Here is a 26,714-nt window from a genome sequence, read left to right as displayed (position 1 = left end):
GCAAAGATTTGAGCAAAAAAGAGCTTTGATAGCAAAAGGGCTTTCAACATATATTTCAATTCTTGGTTGTTCTATATTAATTTGATTTAAAAAATCATATATTTATAGGCTTATAAAAGTAATTTAGTGTTGCCCAAGATTACTTGGAGTATCTCCCAAGTTTTCATAAATTTTGGGGCACAAGAAACCTTTATTTGAAATTTAAAACATTTAAAATTTCTAGCCATTAATAGTGTTCAGATGAGTGAAGTATCGGGTTCAGTCTTCTGATGTTCTTTAACAAACTGAAAAATTTGAACTTGACACAGGGTCAGATGACTAAACTGTAAATTCAGACTTCTGAAATCCTAGCTCAGATGACTGAACTACGGGTTCAATATTTTAAGGGTGGACTACCTCTTCAGGATTTCTCCAGAAAATTCTTCAGTAGACTGAACTTATTCTTCATTCTTCTAAGGGTGCTCTTCAGTGGTCTAGGCAGACCAAATCCAAAATTTTCATTTTAGTTTTCAAAATCCTTTTTGCTCTCTTGCTTTGATTTCTTATAAAATATTTTTCGGGATTTTAAATACGGTCTCTAAGTCACTGAATTACCCCTAAAGAGCTTTCAACATATTTCACAATATATTTAAATACGAAGTACTTATATAAAGACTTCTTAAAACTTTTGACATTCTAGGCACTTAAGTCTTCATGCTTGTCTTTCTTTAACTCCATCTTGTCTTCAAGCTTCAATATGCTTTGAGCTTTTAGCAAGTCCTCTTTAACATCCATGCTCTCATGATCTTCAAGGTTTATTATATCATCTTTGAATCCATGCCTTGAATCTTAAGCTTCATTTGATCATCTTTCTTTGGAGCATAAGCTTTTATTGATCTTTGTGATCACTTGACCTTGTATTCTCTTTCTTGAAACCTATCACTTCATCACTTAACCAAATATGTTAAGTTCCTCTGATTTTTTATCATCAAAACAAGATTTTAAGCCTTGTAAGGCCAACAATGTGACACGCCACTTGTTCAAAAATGTATTTATGAGAGGAAGAATCTCTTTATTGGATTGTGCTGCTAGATATCAAAGGATTGTCATAGCTAAGGTACTTAAGAGCCTAGAGAACAAGATAATTAGGTGGTTAGATAAGTGGATATCAGTTAGGTCTATGCATCAGAGGTGAGGTAAGTTACCATGGATCCTACTTTTTGGAGCTAAAGGATGTATCATATATGCACCCACTTTAGCTCTCTGACAATTGGGCTATTTCCATATTATACCCAAGACAATTGGTTTACACTAGTTAGTGTTGATACTGGGATGATATAGCTCCTTAATAATTTAAGAAGGATAAGATGGCATGGTTGAGTCTGAGGGCTTTGGAGAATGTTGTAGCACTACCCATACTTCATTGGGATATCTAACTTGGTATCTATGTGAGGGAAATGGCCATAAGGGTCCATGTGCTTACGGACCAAATAGACCTATGCCTTATCCAAATGAGCTAGAGGGCTACTATGAAGAATTTTGGGCAAGGAAATAATTTTATTATTAGGAGTAGAAGGAAAATGCATCAAGCTAAATTATTTGAAGAAGAAGCTGGATGGTTTGTTAAATAAGGAAGTAGAAGAAGGAGACAACTTGAGAAACTTGAGATTTTAAGCTAGACATAGCCATTGATGGTTTGAAGAGAGACTAGGAAGAAGTAATAGAGAAGAAGTTGGAGTACAAAACAACTAAGTGGAGGCTATAGGATGAGATAGATGATCTAAATGAGGCTTACCATTAGTTAAAGAGAAGGCTGAGCTAGAATATGAGAGAGTTGAGTTGGAAAAATAGGCAAGACAAGTAAAGAATTTAGAAATTTTGGTTTGAAGACCCTTAGATATATACCAAGAGTTGGAGGTCAAGCTATGGGAATCCAAGGTCAAGATTTATGGGCAATGGGAAGAGATGGAAAAATAGAAGATGCACATTAAAGATTTAGAGTTGAATATGATTTATAGGGAGAATTGTTGGCATACGATGACAAGTCATGGGACGAGCTACAAATCATTGTAGCCATCTTCCATCCTCAACTTAATTAGACGTGGTATCCATTGGTGTGGGATGTCGTGGACAACATGATTTTGTCAAAGTATACTGATTTATACGATTTATCATCTCATGTTTTAGCATACTTCAAAAAGGCTAATGATGTATTTGAGGAGGAGAGTGCAAGATTTATTCACTCCAATAAGCAAACTTCTTATTAGTAACTATTGAAATGGAATAAAGTGACAAGTTTTTTGACTCTCTCTAATGTTTTAGTAGTGTAATTTTTTATTGCATAAAAAATTGTAGCATGTTCCTTATGGAATTAAAAATCCTTGTATGGACTGTGAAATCAAGGATTCACTTGGCATATTATGTTAATATGAAATTTAATTCTATATGTGTGTTTTGTGTGCCTTGTACAATATTTGCTTTCTTTTTGTGCATGCTTTGATTTATATACTATATTCACAAGGTTATGGAAATTTTTAAAAATTATCAAACTACGTGTGACCTAATCATTACCTATAACTTGGTCACAGAGTGTAGAGTTGCTAGATCCAACCAAAATGAAGAGTCTCTATTCGACAAAAGAATTGAGGCTTTGGAAAAGTTCGTAGCTGATCTAGTCTAATTTGTAAAAGGAAGAACACTAGTAGTAAATGAAGCTTAACCATCATCTGCACCACTTTTCTTTTAAGAACTAATGTTCGTCAGCATAATTGGATAGGGAGCAAATACTAAACCTATGAAGTTAACTAAGCCAACGGAAGAAGAAGGACAATTAGTTGGTGATAAAACCGTATGGTATACATAGAAGAACAGTGTCAATGCTAGATTTTGTCTAGGGTGCCAATGAAAAAGGGAATGATGGTCCTTTTAATAAGAAGACTCTGAATCATAATAGGGTAAATAAACAAAAACATATGACATGGAGTCACCACCTTATTTTTTAAAAAACATTGGTAAAACAAAGAAAAATCTTAAACAATTCTACAAAAGAAGAGTGTGGATTTGAGAGTACACTTTTGTCAAGGGAAGACGATTAATTAACTGCTTTAATGATGGTTAGACAACGAGCACTTCTATCAACACCTGTCCACAAATTAGTTATTGCAATTACATATGTGTTGCCTTCAAAAAGAAAATAAATAGAAGATAAAAGAGAAAAGACCCCTTTTGGTTCTCTAGTGTTAAAATCATTGTCCAAGCACTCTAATATGGCTCAAAAAGCCCAAAGTATTACTCTAAAAAATTGTTGGCCTTGAAACCTTAATTTAGATGAAAGAATGATAATGATGATTATAATGATGATGGATAGTGAAAAAAGTTGGTTTGACAACATTGGACTTGTATTATCGACCTGAAAAATAATTTTTTGAGAAAAGGAACATTAGACTTGTATTACTAGTCTTTGAAAATGGTGAGTAAAGAGAGTGAGTTTGGAAATGGGAGTCTGAGTTGAAAAATATGATGAAATGTATAAGTTTAAAAAAATTAGGACTTCATCATTGGCCATTTAAAATCAAGATCAATGAAAAATAAAATATTAGTTTAGCATTTTTTTTTTCAAAGAATTTTTTAGAAAGAAGACTCTAATACTAAGCAAACAAACAAACATGGTTAATTTGATCTAACTTTATTTATTCGAGCAATAATCCTCCTCGAATCATACGATCAAAGAAGGTTAAAAACCTCTACCATGCTTCAATAAGGAGAAGACATTATACAGTAAAATCCTCCCCTTTATCCCATCATAAGTTAGAATTATACTTTACGAACTAAGAGACAAAGACTTATTTTTTTGTAACTTCTAACTTTTTTCAATTTTTTTTTTAATAATGACAAGATTAAATAATAATTATTGACATTGAATTTTGATTCGGGGGTGTGCCACTGAATGGGATGCATGGTGACCCCTCCCCCTAAATAAGAAAGTCAAATAGGGATGGATAAGGCTCTGAGAAAATGCAAAAGATTGAGAATGTGGAGTTGCCACCTTTATTATTATTTTTAGTTTAGGTAAAACAAAGGGAAAAAAATCCTATGAGGTCTACAATGCAATGAATAAGGATTTGTGAATACATTTGTGTGTGGAAAAGGTGGTAGACTAACTATTCTAATGGGGATTAGCAACCCAATACCCTACCAGCATCCGTTCTAAAAACGGTTACCTCTACATGTGTATGTCCTAACTAAGAAATAAGGAAGGAAAAAAAAGAATGAAAGTTGTTGTAACGATCTCAAAATTTACATCATCTTATCATCATTTTTTTTTTTATATCCATACCTAAGAAGCGGAAACATAAATCATATAACCATATATACTATATAATACTAGAATCCAATACATACAGACCATAGCCATACAAAATAATTCCCTCCAGTATCATCTACTCCAAAAATACAAAACTCTATCAAAACTCACCCTATAACCGGGGTAATCAAATAAACTCCCTGTCCATGAGCCTGATCTACTCGCCTAGTTGGCTCACCTGAAAAATGTTATAAAGTAATGGGGTGAGATGACGCTCAGTAAGTGGAAATATGCTATTACTAATGTGTGGCGACCGAATCGTAAAACTATAATATTAGTATGTAAAAATGTATAATCTAGTAAATCTGTAAAAAAACATATATCACATGTATAGTATCTTAAAATATATGTATCATTTGAACTTTCTATCATTCATACAATATCATACTATATACAAAAAAAAGCTGTAAAACTTTATACATATACATAACTGTGCTTTATTCCTAGAATTTTGTATGTCATGATTTGACCACCCATGACAGGGTTGTGCGGCCCGTAGGCGGGACTTAACCTAGCCGGCCCTCCAGGCAAGTAACTATACTCTACACTACCTCAGCCCAGTCAAACTGCATACTCTTCTAGGTGCGGGACTAGTTGCTACCTTGTCAAACTGGCCTCCTTAACTTAGTAAACTGGGGAGCTGCATACTCTCCGAGCACGGTTGACGGTACCCACACACTATCTGAGATATGTGGTTACACTCTATCTGTATATGGCAATGGTACCGTGCTCTGTATTTTGTATCTATACTGTATCTGTCAGTAATCTTTTCACAGGGATCTAATATCATATATATATACTATACTCTTTATACTATTTTCATTATATTTCCAAAATAACCATAACAACATAACTCTATACTGTAAATTCTGTAATATTTGTAGCATCTTGATGCTATAACTGTATACTTTGTCTATACTTTCTATTTGTATAATATATCTGTACTTTCTATCTGTATAATCTATCTATACTCTCTGGGTGTTATGGCATTTAGGAAAACATAGCTTTCTATATATATGCTATATGTACTGTTCTATCTGTATACTATTAAATATCTGTCAGTGTAATCATTTGAGTAAAACTGTATATGTATACATATTTTGTCTATATAAAAATTTGTAAACTATCTAACTATATTTGTATATCTTGCTATACTTAAAACTGTACAAAACTTCATATTAGGTATTATCTATTCCAGCCACATATACTTTAAAAATTCATATTCTATAATATAACTAGTATACATGCATAAATATAAATGTATAAAATTTCTGATAACATAAATGAATCTCCTAGCATAGCATATTTCCCTTACCTTAAATCTGAAAAGCCTCGCACTAAACTCTAGCCCTACACCCATAGGGTTCTCCACTTAACACCCTGAAAACAATATCCCTCAAAACAAAACATCAGTATTTTCTTACCTACAACATTTCTTATAACTGTAGGGGAAGCAAATTTTGAACAAAACACCTTACCCTGAATTTGGGATGAATTTCAAACCTCTTCCACCGACGATCTACTCCGGAAGACTTGTAGAGAACTTCGCCAAAAGCGTCGTGGTGGCTTCAGATGGTCGATTTAGCATGAAACGACTTTAGGATCGAAGAGAGAAGGAGAAGGGTGCGTTTTAGAGAAAGAAAGGGAGCGATTGCTACGCCAAATTTTGTAATTTAATCCGGGTTTTCACTTTTTATAGCCCTGGATTCGTCGACGAGTCCTTAAGGAATTTCGTCGATGAACTTCCTCCCTCATCGATGAATTTTAGACTGGCCCAAAAACCCCTTTCGGTATTTTCTCATCGACGAGACGTGGCTTCGTCGATGAAGCCTGTTGCCTCCTTCTATTTTTGTTTCCATTTTCCTCCCTCTTTATTATTTAAATACCATTATTATTCGGGTCATTACATTTTCCCCTCCTTATAAAATTTCGTCCTCGAAATTTACTATTCATATAACTCGTCATTCTTTAAAAACAAAATAGTCTACTTATTTTATTACCTGCCCTCACTTATGGCGGAGGAATACCGTGGTTACATTTTATGTTCTAGAAGATTACACAAATAAAATTAAAAACTACTCAATAACTAAATAATACATGTACCTGCAAAAGAAACATTACCTAACTATTTACATTACCTGATTACTCTTGAAACAAATGTGGGTATTTCTTTTTAACTTCATCCTCGAGTTCCCAAGAAGCTTCCTCTATAGTGTGATTTTCCACAAAACTTTCACTAACTAAATTTCTTTTGTGTGCAGTACTTGTGTCTTTCTTTCTAAAATCTGTATGGGCTTCTCTTCATAAGCTAGTGAATCATTGAGTTCTATCTCTGCATTGCTAATTATGTGAGATGGGTCTAGGATGTATTTCCTTAACATACCAATATGAAATACGTCATGAATTCGAGCCAAAGCTAGCGACAAAGCTAGCCTATAGGCAACTGACCCTATTCTCTCTAGTATCTCAAAAGGGCCAATATACCTAAGGCTCAACTTGCCCTTCTTCCCAAACCTCATAACTCCTTTCATAGGAGTTATCTTCAAAAATACTCGTTCTCCCACATTAAACCCTAACTCTTGGCAGTGAGTGTCTGCGTAGCTTTTCTACCGACTCTGTATTGTACTGATTCTTTCTTTAATTAGTCAGACCTTGTCACAAGCCTGTTGTACTATCTCTAGACCCAAAACTCGCCTTTCTCCTATCTCGTCCCAGAAGATAGGAGAATGACATCTCCTACCATACAATGCCTCGTATGGAGCCATGTCGATACTAGCCTAGTAGCTGTTATTATAAGCAAATTCAACTAGTGGTAGAAATGGAGTCCAGCTACCCCCGAAATCTAGCACGCATGCACGAAGCATATCTTCTAATGTCTGGATCATCCTCTCAGTCTGTCCATCTATTTGGGGATGGAAAGCAGTGCTAAATGCTAATTGTGTACCCATAGTCTCCTAAAAATTTTTTCAGAATCGTGAAGTAAACAGAGGATCTCGATCTGAGACTATGGATACTAGTACTCCACGAAAACGAATTATCTCCTGAACATATATTTTTGTCAGTCTGTCCATGGAGTAGCCGACTTTAATAGGGATAAAATGAGCGGTCTTTGTCAAATGATCAACAATCATCCATATTGCGTTCAATCCCTGTCACCGGGGGGGGTAATCCCGTAATGAAATCCATCGAAACGTGATCCCATTTCCACTCTGGAATAAAAAATGGTTGCAACTTCCTTGCTGGTCTTTGGTGCTCCGTTTTAACCTACTAGCACATCAAGCACTATTGTACAAATTCAGCTATCTCTCTCTTCATTCCATTCCACTAGAAATACCCTCGCAGATCCATGTACATTTTAGTACTACCGGGATGAACCGTATATAGGGATCTATAAGCCTCCTCCAATATAGTTCTCCTAATCACAGTATCTGCAGGAACACATAGCCTAGTATAGAATCGCAGGGCTCCGTCATATGATATGTTGAACTCCTCTCCCTGACCATCCCGTACTTTTGCCATCACTGCCAACTCTGCATCATCACCCTGAGCTGCTTTAATCCTTTCGTAAAGTGTAGGTTGAACTACTAGATTGGCAATGACTGCCTGAGGACTATATTCTTCCAATTCTATACTAAGTCTCTCTAAATCCATTAGAATTGAGTGCTGAATCACCATGGCTGCTAACACTAGACCCACTGATTTCCTGCTCAGAGCATTAGCTACCGCATTCGCTTTCCCCGAGTGGTAACTAATGGTGCAGTCATAATCTTTAATGAGTTCTAGCCACCTTGTTTATCTCATATTTAGCTCTTTCTGGGTGAAGAAATATTCCAGACTCTTATGATCCATGAAAATCTCTCACTTCCCACCATATAAATAATGCCTCCAGATCTTAAGAGCATACACCACTCTAGTTGATCTTTCAATTCTTTCAACTCAACTAGAGCCATACGGTACGTTGCTTTGGATATTGGTGCAGATCCAGGCAACAAGTCTATAACAAACTCAATCTCATGGTCAGGCGGCAAACTAGGAAATTCTTCTGGAAAGACATCTGGAAACTCCCTCCCTACTAGTATGTCAGTTTGTTTCGATTCTTCTTTTGGCAATTATTTTATGTATGCGACATACCCTTGACAACCCTCCTGCAGCAGTCTCCTCACCTGAATGGCCGACACCAACCGTGGCATGGCACGTACACGTGAACCCATGAATTTGAATTCTTGCTCACCCAGGGGTCTGAAAATCACTTCTTTCTAATGGCACTCTATACTAGCGTAATGAGTAGCTAGCCAGTCCATACCCAATATCACATCAAAACCCTACATATCAAGGATCACAAGATTGGCTAACAACACCCTCCCCTGAATACTTATTGGAAAATTCCATAGCACCTTCCTGTATTTTACCACTGATCCCATCGGCATACTCACAGATAATTCTACATTTAGTAACTGAGTCTCGACCTTAGTTATTCTGACATACCCCGCCGATATGAAAGAGTAGTGACACCTATATCAAACAAAACAACAATTTTATATGGTAAAACAGTAAGGGCACCTGTGACCACGTCTCCAGCCGTCTCAGTGTCTCCCGGAGTCAATGCATAGACTCTTGCCGGTGCAGTATTTCTCTGCTGACCTCTGCAAGGCACCTAATATCCACCTCGAAATGGTCTGGGAGCCTATGCATAATTCGACGACATTTGACACAATCGAGCCATATGACTACGCCTCCCGCAGCGATAACAAAAATTCTACCCCAATCGGCACTCACCAGGATGTCTTCGTCCGCATCTAGGACAAATGGTAGGAAGTTGTCTGCCCTGAAACCTACCATGCTCCACCATCTGTCTCTAGCCTCCGCCAAATTTACCTCCTCTTCCTCTGACTCTGTGTCTCTATTTATTTAGATAGATTCTCCTCTGCTATTCTAGCTCTGTCAACCAACTCTATAAAATCCTGGATCCTAAGTACCGCCACCTGCCTGTAAATATCTTGCCTCAGGTTTCTGTCGAACATTCTAGCCTTCTTCACTTCATCAGGGACAATATGGACAGAATCGTAAGAGCTCGATAAATCTCACCACGTACTGTTGGACTGTCATCGACCCCTAGGATAGACTCAAAAACTCCTGTACTCAAGCCTCTCTGACTGAGGCAGGATAGTATCTATCAAAGAACACGTCCCTAAATCGAGCCCAAGTCATCGGTACTGGAATTGTCCTCTGCTCCTCCAATAATCTGATGGTTGTCCACCATCTCTCGGCCTCCCCTGCCAGTCTATACGTAGCATATAAGACTCTCTGCTCATCGGTGCAGTGAAATACTGACAGAATCTTCTCTACCTCCTGCACCTAATTCTCAGCAACTGCAGGGTCAATTGCCCCAGAAAAAGCTGGCAAATTCATCTTCATGAATTTCTCTATGGTACACCCCTGAATTGGAGATGGACCTCCCTGCTCTCTAGAGTTCCATGCTATCTTTGCCATAACCTGCTGAGCCACACTACGTAGCACAACATCTGAATCTCCACTACCTAATTCAGAAGAACCCGCTCCATCATCACCACTGGCATGAGCGCTACTACCTCCTGGGTCCATCCTGCAACCATATAAAACACCATTTCAGAATCCTATTTCCCTACAGACCCAACTTATTCAACTAAAACTCCAAATTCTCTAACCATACCTTCTAATCCTAATCACAAATCATATCCCATAACCTAAATACATAACTCGTCGATAGTTTACTATGACTTTCCTGAAGTCGTCACCTCAGGAAAAACACAAAAACCACCACGAAAATCCTATATCCAGATCACAGAATAAAACCTCAAATTCTTTTCCTATATTCTGTTATTGTTTCTTACTGCACTCTAAAGTCTATAGAACCTAGCAACCTAGGCTCTGATACCAAATTGTAACGACCTCAAAATTTACATCATCTTATCATCATTTTTTTTTTATATCCATACCTAAGCAATGGAAACATAAGTCATATAACCTTATATACTATACAATACCAGAATCCAGTACATATAGACCACATCCATACAAAACAATTCCCTTCAGTATCATCTACTCCAAAAATACAAAACTCTGTCAAAACTCACCCTACAACCGGGGTAATCAAATAAACTCCCTATCTGCGAGCCTGATCTACTTGCCTAGCTGGTTCACCTGAAAAATGATAAATTAATAGGGTGAGACGATGCTCAGTAAGTGGAAATATGCTATTACTAGTGTGTGGCGACCGAGTCATAAAACCATAATATTAGTATGTAAAACTGCATAATCTGGTAAATCTATAAAAACACATATATCACATGTATAGTATCTTAAAATATATGTATCATCTGAACTTTCTATCATTCATACTACTAATATCATACTATATACAAAAAAAGTTATAAAACTTTACACATATACATAACTGTGCTTTAACCCTGGAACTCTATATGTCATGATTTGACCCCTCATGACAGAGTTGTGTGGCCCGTAGGCAAGACTTAACCTGATCGGCCCTCCAAGTAAGTCATTATACTCTACACTACCTCAGCCTAGCCAAACTGCATACTTTTCTAGGTGCAAGATGGCTGCTACCTCGTCAAACCAGCTCCCTCAACCTAGCGAACTGGGGAGCTGCATACTCTCCGTGCACGATTGACGATACCCACACACTATCTGAGATATGTGGTTGCACTCTATCTGTATATAGCAACGGTATCGTGTTCTGTATTCTGTATCTATACTGTATTTGTCTATAATCTTTTCACAGGGATTTAGTATCATATACATATACTATACTCTTTATACTGTTTTCATTATGTTTCCAAAATAACCATAACACCATAACTCTGTACTGTAAATTTTGTAATATCTATAACATCTTGATGCTATAACTATATACTATGTCTGTATTTTCTATCTATATAATCTATCTATACTCTTTGGGTGTTATGGCATTTAGGAAAACATAGCTTTCTATATATATACTATATATATTGTTCTATCTGTATACTGTTAAATATCTGTTTGTGTAATCATCTGAGTAAAATTGTATATGTATACATATTCTATCTATATAAAAATCAGTAAACTATCTAACTATATCTGTATAGCTTACTATACTGAAAAATGTACAAAACTTCATATTAGGTAATATCTACTCCGGCCACACATACTTTAAAAATTTATATTCTCTAATATAACTGGTATACATGCATATATATAAATGTATAAAATTTTTGATAACATAAATGAATCTCCTAGCATAGCATATTTCTCTTACCTTAAATCTGAAAAGCCTCTCACTAAACTCTAGCCCTACACCCGCAGGGTTCCACTTAACACCTTGAAAACAATATCCCCTAGAACAAAACATCAGTATTTTTTTGCCTACAACATTTCTTATAACTATAGAGGAAGCATATTTTGAACAAAACACCTTACCCTGAATTTGGGACAAATTTCAAACCTCTTCCATCGATGATCTGCTCCAGCAAACTTGCAAAGAACTTCGCCAGGAGCATCATGGTGGCTTCAGATCATCGATCCGATGTGAAATGAGGCCATGATCAAAGAGAGAATGAGAGGGGTACGCTTTAGAGAGAGAGGGAGTAATTGTTGCGTCAAATTTTACAATTTAATCCGGGGTTTCACTTTTTATAGCCTTGGATTCGTTGACAAGACACACTATCTCGTTGATGAGTCCTTAAGGAATTTCGTCGACGAACTTCCTCCCTCTCGGTATTTTCTTGTCGACGAGACGTGCCTTCGTCGATGAGGCCTACTTATGCACTCGTCAACAAACTCCCTGTGTTCGTCGATGAGGGCCTGTGTAAAAATCTTCCAAGTTATTATATTTAAAGTGTAATGTCATCAACGAAGCTTGCTGCCTCCTTCTGTTTTTGTTTCCATTTCCCTCCCTCTTTATTATTTAAATACCATTATTCTTCAAGTCATTACAGTTCACCTTTAGAATCATTTAGTGAAGCATTATTATCCAAAAGTCCCAATGACATGGTTGAAAACCCTGACATGCTCTTGTTGGAAAAGGGGAGTTTGGCTTCTGATAATCTTAAATTTTGAAAACAAAACGTCAAAAAAAATAAAAAAAATTAAAAAACAATGGAAAAAGTTTTGATTGGTTGCCATGATTAAATTCAAAGATGACCCTTTCCTTTGAAAATTAAGATTTTGGGGGGGGGGGGAGTCAGTATCAAAATATCTTACTTCAATCAAAGGCTGGATGAGATATAGGGGATTATTGATTGAATTTTGAATTAATGAAAATTGTGGCTCTAGTGTCATGGTTGAAATTAGATAGTTTAATGCTAATACAACTGAAAATCTCTTATTGACATCAGATTTTAATGGAAGGTTGAAGTTGAAAATTATTAATGAATGTGAAAAGCCTATTGGCAATTGGAATTTAAATATAGTTGAAGTCAATCATTAATGAAGGTTTGAAAATCTCCTAATTGACAACTAGGGTTTTAATGACTAAGTTCAACCCTCATATGAAAGATACGAAAATCATTGATTATCAATCAAGGTTTTAATTGTAATGACCTGAAAAATAATAATATTTAAATGATAGAGAGTAGGGGAAATGGAAACAGAAACAGAATGAGGCGGCAGACTTCATCAACAAATGCTTCGCGTTCGTCAACGACATTGCACTTTGAGAGTAATAACTAAGGAAATTTATCAGGTCCTTGTCGACGAACACAGGGGATTCATCGATGAGGGTATAAGAGGGCCTTGTCAACGAAGACAAATTTTGTCAACGAGAATATACCGAGAGAGGATTTTTGTGAAATCCGAAATTTATCAATGAAGGTGCAGGTTCATCGATGAACTTACTACAGGACTTGTCGACGAGGTGACGTGTCTCATCAATGAATCCAGTGCTATAAATAACCCAAAACCCAGATTTAAACGCAGAAATTAAGAAAAATCACTCCCTCTCTCTCTCTCTCCCTTCGATTTCTCCCACCTCTCTCTTCAATTTCGGTTCCGTCGTTCACCGAATCGATGATCTAAGGCCACCACGATGCTCCTAGGGAAGTTCTCCCCAAATCTGCCAGAGCGGATCGTTGGTGGAAGCTAGTCAAAATTCATCCCTGAGTTGAGGTAAGACTTTTTATGCCAAATTTGGTTTTACTGTAGTTATAGGAAATGATATTCACGTGAAAATACCAAAGTTTAGTTCTGCGAGTTATTGTTTTCAGGGAGTTGAACAGGGAACCCTGCGAGTGCAGGACCGGAAATTTTAGGGGGTTTCTTTCAGTGTCAGGTAAGGGAATAAATTAAAGCAGTTATTTTCCATGCAAATTATTATAATTTATCAGTAAATTTATTTTCAGGAAAGCATGTATTATATATATATATATATATAATGAAGCAAATGCACATTTGGGGAAAATACTGTTATTATGTTGAAATGTATATATATGTATGAGATGCCAGAAATTATGATTTTAGAATATAATGTATGGTTTTATACAGCAAATGTGTGGCATGAATATTACTTTACATGAGAAGTATTATGATATGACAATGTTTTGGATGAAGTATGTTTTTCAGAGATTATGAAAGAACAGTACATTATGATTTTAAAGTACATAATAAATGATTTACTTATTCTGAATGATATGTATGAGATATTTGGCGTAAGGTCGTGATTGATAGCCAGCGCAAGGCCGTGTTTTATGTTTGATTTCGGTGCGAGGCCGTATTTATGAAATATTCGACGTAAGGCCGTATTTATGAAATGTTCGGCGCGAGGCCATATTTATGAAATTTTAGAAACGCTATCAATCTATTTATGTTAAATGTTATGTTATTATGTACTATATGTTATCAGAACCTGGATGTTAGTTTAGTTCAGTGTCAAGAGCACGGTACCATAGCTTATAGATCAAATATTTATGTTTAGATTAGTGCTAACCACCCCATAAGGGGGCGAGAGATGGATAGTTGGTGTGGCTTTCAGTGTAGAGTTGTAGACGTCTACCTGGCAGTCCGGAGTAGGGTATGGCAGGCCCATCGTACTTACAGACATTTTTGACTCAGCAGTGGTCGGCCAGCCATTGTTGGGTCCCGCTTTCGAGCTGCACAACCCATCATGGGGGGTAATACATGACATCGGCTAGCTATTCATCCTAGGTATGTTTTCGGTATTATTAGCTATACCAGACAGTTATGATTAGTATGATGCATTAGAAATATGAAAGTATATGTTTTTGCAATTATTAAATGATGAATGTTTTCTGGTATGAAGTTTGTAATGTACATCTATATTATCATTAAGTATTCATGTTGCCACACAGCTGTATTTAGTTTATTTTCCCTTACTGAGAATTGTCTCACCCCCGAACATTAAATGATTTTCAGGGAATCTAGAAAGACTGGAGGATCGAAGCCGCCGTTGAGATAGAGTGGTACTAACCCGTTAGGAGGGTAAGTTCTGATCTAGGGGCGGGAAATTCATATTGTAGGTCCCTAGACATGAGTGTACTTTTTGAAATTTTGGAGACTATATATAAATAATGTGCTTTTGGATTATAGTTAACTCTGGTATTTTGTATTTTGTGGTAATGAGGTTGATGATTTACATTTACTGCTACCTAGGTTCCACTGTGTATGACAGGTGTCCCCGCTACCCACGTGTTCGGGTTAACTGTTTTATTTATTTTTCTTTTCTTATATGAGTATATAAGCAGGACGTTACATTTTGGTATCAGAGCCTAGGATACTAGGTTCTGTAGACTTTAGAATGCAGTAGTGATAATACCAAAGTTAGGATAAGGGAATTTGAGGTCTGGTTTTGTACTCTAGATGCAGGACTTCCGTGGTGGTATGTGTGATTTTCCTAGGGTGACAATTTTAGGAAAGTCATGGTAAACTATCGTCGAGTTGGGTATCTACGTTGCAGGATTGAACCTTGAATTAAGATCAAGAGAGATGAATTAATTAGGAGAATATATTATATGAGTTGGGTGATATGTATAGAGAAAGGGTTCTGACTTAAGTTAATTATTTTTCAGGATGGACCCTGGTGGCAATAGTGCCCACGCTAGTGGGAATGAGGGTGCTGGACCCTCAGGCCCTACAGGTGGTGATTCAGATGCAGTTTTCGTAGCGTGGTACAGCAAGTTATGGTTGAAATTGCCAGGAGTTCGAGGGAACAAGGTGGTCCATCGATAGGCCACGGTAGCTCAATCGAGAAATTCATTAAGATGAATCCTCCGGCTTTCTCAGGGGGAACAGATCTTGCAGTCGCTGAAAACTAGGTGCAGGAGATAGAGAAAATATTTGCAGTACTGCAGTGTTCTGAGGAGTAGTGGGTGATGTTTGCTACCTACAGACGGACTGAAGAGGCTGAGAGGTGGTGGACGGGAGTGAAACTTTTAGAGCAGCAGAGGTCAGTACCTATGGAGATGACATGGGAGCAATTTAAGGAGACATTCTTCGATAGGTATTTTCCAACCTCATCTAGGGAAGCAAAGATTGAGGAGTTCCTGAATCTGAAGTAGGGACAGCAAACCGTACAGTAGTACGCGGCGAGGTTTATCGAATTATCTCCCTTCGCCCCAAACATTATACCAGATGAAGCAAAGAAGGTATGACAGTTTGAGAGAGGCCTGATGATACGGAACCCCAATAATGAACATCCAGAGACCCCAAATCAGATTTATCAAAACCCCAAACCCAAAATAAGATTCAACATGGCAGTGGATCCTTGACCTATTGCTTGACGTGAAGCACAAACCAAGAATATCAAATTAATGGATGAATGCCACAAAGGTAGCACCTTTGATAAGTTCGGTGAAAGTTCAATAAAGAACTTGAAGACAAATAAACCTCACTTGTAATTGTATTCAACCAAAAATAATCATCCTTTAATACAATAGAGAGTTTACTACTTATAGAAAATAAAAGAAACCCATGACATCAGTTCAGCCAATAAAATAAGCTATGACATCAATCTGGCCAATAAAATATCCCACATAACCTTAAGCATGCCATGTCATTTAATGAAACATGTGCAAGTCACATGCCATGTGTCACATCATTTAATGAAACATGTGCAAGTCACACGTCATGCGTAATCAACACAATTGGCCTACTATTTAATCCATAAAAATTCCCCAAACAGCCCTTATTGGTTTAAGGTTCCAACTTCACACGCCTTTAGACAATTTAGCATCTTAGACTCTTCAAGAAAGTCCTTTTTTTTAGTGTCCATGGACCTCATTGACTCTTGCTCAAGCAATTTCTTGATTAGTCCTTGCATAGCCTCTTTGACCTTCTTGGCTTTAGCTCTTGTGATGGGTCCGCTTGGCATGTGCAGATCATCGTGTGCAATCGGAGCTTGTAGGTTCATATCACCTGAGGAGAGAAATTTATAAGCAGATGTCGATACTGAAGTTGCAGGATTTTGCTAAGCTGGTGGATAGAGCCACTAGAGCGGAGATTGGGGAGCGGATGGAGGCTGAGGAGCAGAGACAGAAGAAAAGATCCACACCTTCTGGTTCCCAATAGGGAGTTGGTCGTGGTTCATGGAAGAGAGGCGGCTACTACAGAGACCAGAGGTAGGAGACTGGGAACCGTGGTTTCTAGGGTGTGTAGCCATCTCTAGCTTGCCCGTCTTGCTGGAAGAGACACCTGGGGGAGTGTCGTGCAGGGCAAGGTGTTTGCTACAGGTGTGGGGAGCCAGGGTATATAATGAGGGACTGTCAGGCTTAGATTAGTGCTACTCCTACTCCTAGACCTACTTGAGGAGGCAACCAGGCGCCATGTGGAGGCTAGTAGCTGAATATAACCATAGCCAAGGTTTTTGCTTTAATGTCAAGTGATGCTAAGACAGTTGGCGACGTGGTGACAGTTACAGTTAATATGTTTTCATTTAAAGTTATTGCACTTTTTGACTAGGGGGTCACACACTCATTTGTATCTTTGGGGTGTGTTAAATTGTGTGGGGCTGAAACACAGACATTAGATGTTGAATTATTAATAGCTACGCTGACCGGGTCAGCAATGAGGTGTAGTAGAATACTTTGTGGTTGTCCAGTTGATATTCAGGGAAGGATTCTATTTGCTGATTTGGTAGTGCTAGACATGCATGGGTTTGATATTATTTTTGGCATGGATTGGCTAGCAGCTAATTTTTCCAGTATGGATTACCATGCGAGAGAAGTAATTTTTAGACCACCAGGAAGACTAGAGTTTAAATTTACAGGGTCACAAGTGCAATCTCTACCTCAGATGGTTTCAGCTATTTAGGCGAGGAAACTGCTCTTGAGTGGTTGTCAGAGAATCATGGCCTTCGTGAAGGAAACAACAGGGAATGAAGTGAAGCTCACCAGTACGCCAGTAGTAAAGGAGTTTACTGATGTGTTTCCAGATGAATTACCAGGTTTCCCACCTGATCATGAGGTAGATTTTCCCATTGATCTACTTCCAAGTACAGCGCCAATCTCTAAAGCACCATACCAAACGGCGCCAGTAGAGTTGGCAGAATTAAAAGATCAATTACAGGATTTACTTGATAAGGGCTTCATACATCCTAGTGTATCTCCGTGGGGAGCTCCAGTACTATTTTTGAAAAAGAAATACGGGTCTATGAGGATGCGTATAGATTATAGAGAGATTAATAAAATTACCATCAAGAACAAGTATCCTCTGCCCCGTATCGATGACTTATTCGATCGGCTCCAAGGTACACGGGTATATTCTAAAATTGACCTCAGGTCAGGCTACCATCACATAAAGGTGAGAGCAGAGGATGTATCAAAGATGACTTTCAGGACCAGGTATGGGAATTATGAATTTCTTGTTATGCAATTTGGTATAATGAATGCTCCGAAGATATTTATGGATTTGATGAATATGATCTTTTATCCATATTTAGACCAGTTCGTTGTTGTTTTTATCGATGATGTACTAGTCTATTCAATGAGCTATGAGGAGCATGAGATACATTTGAGGCAGGTTTTGCAGATGCTTGGGGAGAAGAAGTTGTATGCAAAGTTTAGTATATGTGACTTCTGGCTTGAGAAAGTTGTGTTTTGGGGACATGTTATCTCAGGAGATGGAATTTCTGTGGATCCCAATAAAATTGAGGTGGTAGTGAATTGGGCTAGACCGAACGTTCAAGAGATCAGGAGTTTCTTGGGGTTAGCTGGATATTACCATCATTTTGTTGAGGGATTCTCAGCTTTATCAAGACCTCTGACACGATTGACTAGGAAGAATGCCAAATTTGAATAGGACAATAGTTGTAAGTAGAGTTTTCAAGAATTGAAGTAGAGACTAATCACAGCGCCAGCACTGATCATCCCATCTAGGGGTGAGAGTTATACTATGATGCATCCTTGAAGGGACTTGGTTGTGTATTGATGCAGCATGGTAGAGTAGTGGCATATGCATCCAGACAGTTGAAAGAATACAAAAAGAACTACGCTACCCATGATCTTGAATTGGCTGCAGTGGTACACGCATTGAAAATTTGGAGGCACTACCTGTATGGCGAACAGTGTGAGATTTTCTCCGACCACAAGAGCTTAAAGTATTTCTTCACCCAGAAGGAATTGAATATGAGACAGAGGAGATGGTTGGAGCTTATTAAAGATTTTGATTGTACTATCAGTTACCACCTAGGGAAAGCAAATGTGGTAGCTGATGCACTGAGCAAAAAGTCTGGGGAATCAATGTTGGTAGCTATGGAGATCCAGCATCCGATCATGATGGATCTAAAGAGACTCGGCATTGAATTGATAAAGAGTAATACTCCAGTAGGTATCGCCAGCCTAGTGGTACAGCCTACTCTCCAGGAAAGAATTAAAGCTGCCTAGAAAGAAGACCAATAATTAGTAGAGGTGATGGACAAAGTGTAGAGTGGTCAAGGGGAGGAATTCAGTATTTCAAACGATAAAGTTTTGTGGTTCCATTCTAGATTATGCGTTCCTACCAATACTGACATTAGGAAGACTATTTTGGAGATGGTTCATAGATCTTTGTATACAGTTCATCCTGGAAGTACGAAAATGTACAGGGATCTGCGAGATTTTTATTGGTGGAGTGGTATAAAAAGAGAGATTGCTGATTATGTAGCCTAGTGCTTGACGTGCCAGCAGGTAAAAGCTAACCTCCAGAGGCCAGTGGGTCAGTTGCAACCATTATTTATCCCAGAGTGGAAGTGGGATCATATATCCATGGACTTCGTTTCAGGGCTACCATCGACATCGCATGGCCAGAATGCGATTTGGTTAATAGTAGACCGATTGACTAAGACCGCTCATTTTCTCCCTATCAAGATCAACTATTCCCTCAACCGTTTAGCGAAGATTTACATTCAGGAGATAGTTCGTTCTCATGGAGTGTCTGTATCTATTGTGTCAGATCAAGACCCACGTTTTACTTCACGATTTTGGAAAAGCTTGCATGAAGCTTTAGGGTCTCAACTATCGTTTAGTACCGCATTCCATCCTCAATCGGACGGGTAGATTGAGAGGACGATATAGATACTAGAAGATATGCTTCGAGCATATGTATTAGATTTTGGGAGTAGTTGGACTCAGTTCATGAGGAGGTACTAGTGTAGATTCTGGACAGAAAAGAACAGGAACTACATAATAAGAAGATTCCTCTAGCAAAGGTTCTATGGAGGAATCATGCAGTAAAAGAGGCTTCTTGGGAGCTTGAGGAACAGATCAGACAGAAATACCCGCAATTATTTCAAGAAGTCCATATGTGATTAAGAAATGTGAGTAAATATGTAATGTTTCTTTTGCAGGTACATATAATATTCTAGTAGTAAGTGATATTTTAGTTTTGGGGGAATTTTCTTTTGGTTTATGTAATCTCCTAAGACTTGAAATGTAACCATGGTATTCCTCCACCATAAGTGAGGGCAAGTAATAAAATAAGTAGACCATTTTGCCTATTAAGGGAGGATGAATTATATGGATAATAAATTTCGAGGACGAAATTTTATAAGGAGGGGAGAATGTAATGACCCGAAGAATAATGATATTTAAATAATAAAGAGGAAGGGAAATGGAAACAGAAACAAAAGGAGGTAGCAAACTTCGTCGATGAACGCTTTGTTTTCATCGACAACATTGCACTTTGGGAATAATAACTGAGGAAATTTATCAGGTCCTCGTCGATGAACTCAGGGGATTCGTCGACGAGGGTATAAGAGGGCCTTTTCGATGAAGACAAATTTTGTCGACAAGAAGATACCGAGAGAGGATTTTGGGAAAATCTGAAATTTGTTGACGAAGGTCCAGGTTCATCGACGAACTTACAACAGGACTTGTCAATGAGGTGATGTGTCTCGTTGACGAATCTAGCCCTATAAATAACCTAAAACCCGAATTTAAACGCATAAATTAAGAAAAATCACTTTCTCTCTCTCTCTCTCTCTCTCTCTCTCTCTCTCTCTCTCTCTCTCTCTCTCTCTCTCTCTCTCTCTCTCTCTCTCTTCGGTTTCTATCACCTCTCTCTTTGATTTCGGCTCCGTCGTTCGCCGAATCGACGATCTGAGGCCACCACGATGCTTATGGGGAAATTCTCTCCAAATCTGCTGAAGCGGATCGTTGGTGGAAGCTAGTCGAAATTCATCCCTGAGTTGACATAAGGCTCTTATGCCAAATTTGGTCTTACTGTAGTTATAGGAAATGATATTCTTGCGAGTGCAGGACCAAAAATTTTAGGGGATTTCTTATAGTGTTAGGTAAGGGAATAAACTAAAGTAGTTATTTTTTATACAAATTTTTATTATTTATCAGTAAATTTATTTTCAGGAAAGCATGTATTATATCTGTATATTATGAAGGGAATGCACATTTGGGGAAAATACTACTTTATGTTGAAATGTATATATATGTATGAGATGCCAGAAATTATGATTTTAGAATATAATGTATGGTTTTATACAACAAATGTGTGGCATGAATATTACTTTAGGTGTGAAGTATTATGATATGACAATGTTATGGATGAAGTATATTTTTCAGAGATTAAGAAAGAATACAGTACATTATGATTTTAAAGTACATAGTGAATGATTTATTTATTCCGAATGATATGTATGAGATATTTGGCGTAAGGCCATGATTGATAGTCAGCACGAGGCCGTATTTTACGTATGATTTTGGCACGATGCCATATTTATGAAATATTCGGCGCGAGGCCGTATTTATGAAATGTTCGGCGCGAGGCCATATTTATGAAATTATAGAAATGCTATCAATCTATTTATGTTAAATGTTATATTACCATGTACTATATGTTATCAGAACCTGGATGTTAGTTTAGTTCAGTTTCAAGAGCACGGTACCATAGCTTATAGATCAAATATCTATGTTCAGATTGGTGCTAACCACCCCACGAGGGGGTGGGAGATGAATAGTCGGTGTGGCTTTCAGTGTAGAGTTGTAGACGTACACCTGGTAGTCCGGACCTAGGTGTGGTGGGCCCATCGTACTTATAGACATTTTTGACTCGGCAGTGGTTGGCCAGCCATTGTTGAGTCCAGCTTTCGAGTTGCACAACCCGTCATGGGAGGTAATATATGACATCATCTAGTTATTCATCATGGGTATGTTTTCAGTATTATTAGCTACACCAAACAGTTATGATTAGTATGATGTATTTGAAATATGAAAGTATATGTTTTTGCAATTATTAAATAATGACTATATTCTAGTATGAAGTTTGTATTGTATATCTATATTATCATTAAGTATTCATGTCGTCACACAGTTGTATTTAGTTTATTTTCCCTTACTAAGAAGTGTCTCACCCTCGAACATTAAATGATTTTCAGGGAACCCAGAAAGACCAGCGGATCGAGGCCGCCGTTGAGATAGAGTGGTACTAGGGGCGGGAAATTCATATTGTAGGTCCCTAGACATGAGTGTATTTTTGGAAATTTTGGAGACTGTATATAAATATTGTGCTTTGGGATTACAGTTAACTCTGGTATTTTGTATTTTGTGGTAATGAGGTTGATGATTTACATTTACTATTGCCTAAGTTGTGCTGTGTATGACAAGTGTCCCTGCTACCCACGGGTTCGGGTTAACTATTTTATTTATTTTGCTTTTCTTATATGTGTATATAAGCAGGACGTTACATTAATGGTTAATCAAGTCAATCCTTAAATAGGAGATTGAAAAATCTGCTGATTGGTCATCAAGGTTTTAATGTTTAATTGAGTCAACTCTTTAATAAGGGAATTGAAAATCATTGATTCTCAATCAAGTTTTTAATGGTTAATCAAGTCACTCCTTAAATGGGAGATTGAAAAATCTCCTAATTGGCAATTAAGGTTTTAATGGTTGATTGAGTCAACTTTGTAATGGGGTTTGAAAATCATTGATTGTCAATCAGATTTTTAATGGTTGATTGAGTTGACCCTTAAATGGGAGATTGAAAATCTCCTGATTGGCATCAAGGTTTTAATAGTCGATTAAGTCAATTCTTTATGGGATTTAAAAGTCATTATTTGTCCATTAGAGTTTTAATGATCAATCAAGTCAACCCTTAAACGGGAGATTGGGAAATCTCCTCATTAGCAATCAAGGTCTTAATGGTTGATTGAGTCAACTCTTTGATGAGAAGTTTGAAAATCCTTGATTGTCAATTAAGGGCTTTAATGACTAATTAAGTCATATCCTAGATTGAAGATATGAAAATCCCCTGGTTGCCTCAAGGTTTTAAAATGGTGGATTGAGTCTCTTTGATTGGAAAATCAATATTTACAAGAATGATTTGACTTTTGAAAAAAAAAAAAAGGAATTTTCCTTTTGAGGAGAGAGTGCAAGGCTCTGGCTCTAATTAATGAGACTCTAAAGGCTCCCAAATTTTCTTTGTTGACACTGTAAATTGCTGACAAGGCCCCCATCCTTAAGTCATTATAGACTTTAGGCGATCGAGGTTCATTTTGAGTGAGGGATTTCATGAGACCTATGTAGAGGGCAGCACCTCAAGAATGTCTACACTACTACCCCTCCCTAATTCTAGTAGGTTTGAACCCAGGTATAGAGCTTATGTAGTGTGAGTGAATAATGTGTGCTAGAGCAATCATAATAACAAAATATATATAGTAGAAAACCACTCGTCATAGTTCAACACAATCAAACACACTATAAATAAACCACACAATATACAAGAATATAACACTCAGACAACAAAATTAAATCATAAAAACAAAAATGAAACAACATAAACACAGGAAAGGGCTCAACTCTCTAAGGCTCCCTAGAGGAGTCACCAAGTTGTCGACACCAAATTATGGTCTAGGGGTGTGCTGACGAATGCGATTTGTATGCATAACAATCCCCAAACAAGAAAGTTAAGGGTGGATAAGACCCAGAGAGAATACAAAAATCATAAATATGGAGTTGTCACCTTTATTATTTTTTTATTTAGGGAAAAACCCTAAGAGGTCTACAACACATTTTATAAGGGTTCTAGAGTACATTTGTGCATAGGGAAGGTGGCAAGCTAACCATTCCAAAGGGAATTAACCGACAAGAACCCTATTGCACCCGTTCTAAGAACGGTTACCAATATGTGTGTGTGTCCTAACTAAGAATAAAGGAAGAGGAAGAAGGAAAGTTCCTTTTTTGAATCATTAATGAAACATCACTATCCAAAAGTCCAAATAATAGGGTTGAAAACCTAGACATTCTCTTGTTTGAAAAGAAGAGTTTGACCTCAGATAACCCTAAATTTTAAAAATATAAAGTCAAAAAGTGAAAAAAAAAAAAAAAAAAAAAAAAAAAAGATGATCCTTTCATTAAAATCGTGGGAAAATCAATGTCAAGATATCTAACTTCAGTCAACGATTAGAGGAGGAACGTGGGATTATATTGAGTTCTGAGTAAATGGAAATTATGGTCCTAATACCCTAATTGAACTTAAATAGTTTTATGCTAATAGGGTTGTGATTGAATTAGAATATTGCACGTTTAGTCCATCTAAAACTAATATTTTATTAATTGTTTAATTTTATAAATATTGGTTTTAGATGGAAAAATGGTTAAGAAGCATGAATCTAAGCTGTGCATTTAATTATTGAATTTACTTTAGATTTAATCTATTGCACATGCAATTTTCTCTATCTTTAGCTTGTCTGTACTTGAGTCATATCGCGTCCAGATATATTCTAAAATCATTATTTTTATCCTTTGCACTATTATTTTTGGCATTGTAATTATTTTAAGAATTTATTGAGTCTTATTTTGAAACGCAAGACCGTACGCAAGCAGCATAGCAGCCGTGTACAAGGAGAAAGAAGCACGTGTGGCCCGTGCATTTGCATGGGCCATGCAATTGAAGTGGCCGTCAGTTGCATGAGCCATGCATTCAAGTGTTGGGCTGGCAATGCTTTAAAAAAGATAAAAAGGGAAAATAGGAGGCCATGGGATTGGAAATTAAAAGAAGCCCATGCACTTTTTCAAAGTGGGTCGTGCGCTACAATAAGAAAAGGAGGTCGTAGGGTTATATGAAAAGAAAACAGCCCATGCGCAGCACCAAAAGGAGGAGGGGTCTCGGCCAATCAAAAGGGGGCTTTAGAGGAAGAGAATAGGGTTTTTAAAAGGAGAGGAGGCAGCCACAAAGAAGGAAAAAGGACAGCAGCCTCTCTCTCTCTCTCTCTCTCTCTCTCTCTCTCCCATCTTTTGTTTATTTATTTTTTTTATTTTACTTTATTGCTATTTCAATACTTGTTTCAATACATTGTTTGAATTTATTAGTGGATTGAGTTTATTTTTGTTTAAGTTATTATAGTTTTACTTTATTATTCTTTCAATGTCTTATTCGAGTTCATTATGGGGTTGAGTTTATCTTTGTTAAACTATTGTTGAGTTTGTTTAAGCTATTGTTAGATTTATTTTTATTTAAGTTAATGATGGATTGGAAATTTCATGGTTCAATGTTTATTAAATGAATGGAATACTCACGTTTAAGTTCATAGTTGAATGTTTAAATATTGGGTCGTTTGGTTCGTTTAATTTCGTCATTGTTTAATTTTTTTTGTCGTTTACTTTCCATCATTTATTTACCGTTATCCATTTCTTGTCATTTGCTTTATGCATGTTATATTCTTAGTTTATGTATCGCATTGTTTTAATTTCGTTACAAACTCTCAAAAATCCAAGAATATGAATCTAAACTATGTTCAGTAAATTTTTTTTTTTTCTCTCTCTTTGTTATTTTAACGCAAGTTTGAATTAATCTAATTTCCTTGAGGAGACGATCTAACCTTTTGGGCTAATTATTACACGACAGAATTCCTATACTTGAGATAACCTTTGCGTTGCTCATTTTAGAGTGAGTTAGGTTGAGAATCCCTGATTAATATTAGGTTTTAACAGAGGGTTGGAGCCAATCAATTATTAATGAATTTGAAAAGCCTCTTAATTTGAAATCGACATTTAAATGTGGTTAAAGTCAATTATTGATGAAGGATTGAAAATTTCCTAATTGACAATCAAGGTTTTAATGACTAAAGTCAACCCTTACAATAGAGATTTGAAAATCACATGATTGTTAATCAGCGTTTTAATGGCTAATTGAGTGAACTCTTCAATGGGATCATTAATTGTCAATCGGGGTTTAATGGTTTATTATGTCAACCCTCAAATGGGAGATTAGGAAATCTCCATATTAGCAATCAAGGCTTTAATGATTGAGCAAGTCAAAATGGGACATTAGGAAATATCCTATTTGGCAATCAAGGTTTTAATGATTGATTATGTCAACTCTTTAACGAGGAGTTAAAAATTATTAATTGTCAGTCTGGGTTTTAATAATTGATTGGATTCAGCCCTTTCATTGATGATTTCAAAATCCTTGATAGCCAATCAGGATTTTGATGGCTATTGGAGTCAACTCTCTAATTGGAGATATAAAAATCCCTAACTGCCAATTAAGGTTTTGATAACTTACCGGAGTCAACCCTCTAATTAAAGATATGAAAATCAATGACTGTCAATTAAGGGATTTTAATGGCTTATTGAGTCTCTTTGATTGGGGCAATCAACATTTATGATAGAAATTTGACATTTAAAAAAAAAAAAAATGTTTCCTCTTTGCTTGACAAAAAAAAAAAAAAAAGATTTTTGAAAACTTCCTAATCTCATCATTGGCCATAAAAGGTAATGATTTAAATAGTCTAGTGCAAATTTGAAGGCATGTTTATTGATGATGTTTAGATTACTTATGTATGCTTTTTAATGATGTTCAATTTGCTCATATTCCTTGACATTACACTCTCGTGTGCCTCTAAATCTTACTCATGACTTCTAAACCCAACTTATAATGGGATGATAGGGGAGATCTCACC

Source organism: Malania oleifera, chromosome 1, assembly GCF_029873635.1.
Source record: "Malania oleifera isolate guangnan ecotype guangnan chromosome 1, ASM2987363v1, whole genome shotgun sequence".
Lineage (NCBI taxonomy): Eukaryota > Viridiplantae > Streptophyta > Magnoliopsida > Santalales > Ximeniaceae > Malania > Malania oleifera.
This window is presented reverse-complemented; position numbering follows the sequence as displayed.